We start from the raw sequence: 1,323 nt of genomic DNA, 5'->3' as shown, positions 1-1,323 counted from the left end.
GGTCATCTAGGTAACGGAAGCTATCAACTACTTCTAGTTTTTCTCTGCACATTTTCAGTGTTTATTGCTCCTGAGCATCTGCCACATACAAAAACTATCTTCCCAGTTAGCCTTCCTTTGATATTGCTGCACCTCTTAAGTGTCCATAGCTTACACTGGGTACATCTTATAGTTTCCACCTATGCCTTTTCTACAGATCGAGCAGGGCCATCTACCTGAAAGGATTTGTGGTTTGTCTACCTTCCTACTTATTAGGTCTTTGGTTTTAGCTAGGTTGACTCTAAGGCCCTTCTATTCTAATCCTTGCTTCCACACCTGAAACTTTTCCTCCAGTTCTGATAGTGACTCAGCAATTAGAGAAAGGTCATCAGCATAGAGGAGCTCCTAGGGGCAACTGTCTTGAATTCCTCTGTTATTGCCTGGAGGACTATGATAAATAAGAAGGGGCTGAGCACTGAACCCCTACCTCTACCTGGAATTCTTCACTGTACTTGTTGCCAACCCTCACCTTACTTACAGCATCCTTGTACATGGCTTACACAGCTCTCACTAACCAATCTATCCCTAGTTTCTTCATTGACCACCAGATAAGGGATTGGGGGACCCTGTCAAAGGTTTTCTATACTACATATATATATATGTATATATAAAATCAAAATAAGCAACAAGGATATAGAGAGGTAATGCAGTATGATCGCTTCAAGCTACTCCATTTAATTGAACAATGCAATCATTACATCACATAAGATTTCCCCTATTTCATTATCAATGGTCTACTATTGGCTTGCTCCTTTAATTGTCAGCTAACATCTTGATTTAAGAATTTCTTGACCAAAGCTTATTATATTGCTTCAAATAAATCTTGATAGTTTTTTATGACTATACCCACTATGATTTCTGTCAACTCCCTCAGCCCGCTTCCTAGCAGGCACTACTCCTTGTTCTTTTAGCCTTAGATATACAAAGATTTGATAAACTAGTCTATAAATTAAATCTGACCCCATAAAACAGTGACAAGCAAAATCACAGCATATTTTACCATTGCCTCAAACTGTCCCTATCCTTGGTAGTAAAACTGGATACGTGGGAACTGTGTGGAAGCTTTGAATTGCTCTATAGATGCATCAAAGTACCAACCTTGTCATTAGATCACAATCATTTTGCCTGAAGATTAAGTTGAGGATACAACAATTTGTAGAATACTCAGCCACTAACGCACTACTTCCATGAGGAGATAGTTCAGTTAAATGAACAACTGCAATATTCCATTTCCTACCTACAGCGATCTAATAAAAATGTACCATTAAAAAAGATTTGAAGAGA

Source organism: Octopus sinensis, linkage group LG11 (assembly GCF_006345805.1).
Source record: "Octopus sinensis linkage group LG11, ASM634580v1, whole genome shotgun sequence".
Lineage (NCBI taxonomy): Eukaryota > Metazoa > Mollusca > Cephalopoda > Octopoda > Octopodidae > Octopus > Octopus sinensis.
The sequence above is the reverse complement of the archived record's forward strand: the minus strand, read 5'-3'. Positions refer to the sequence as shown.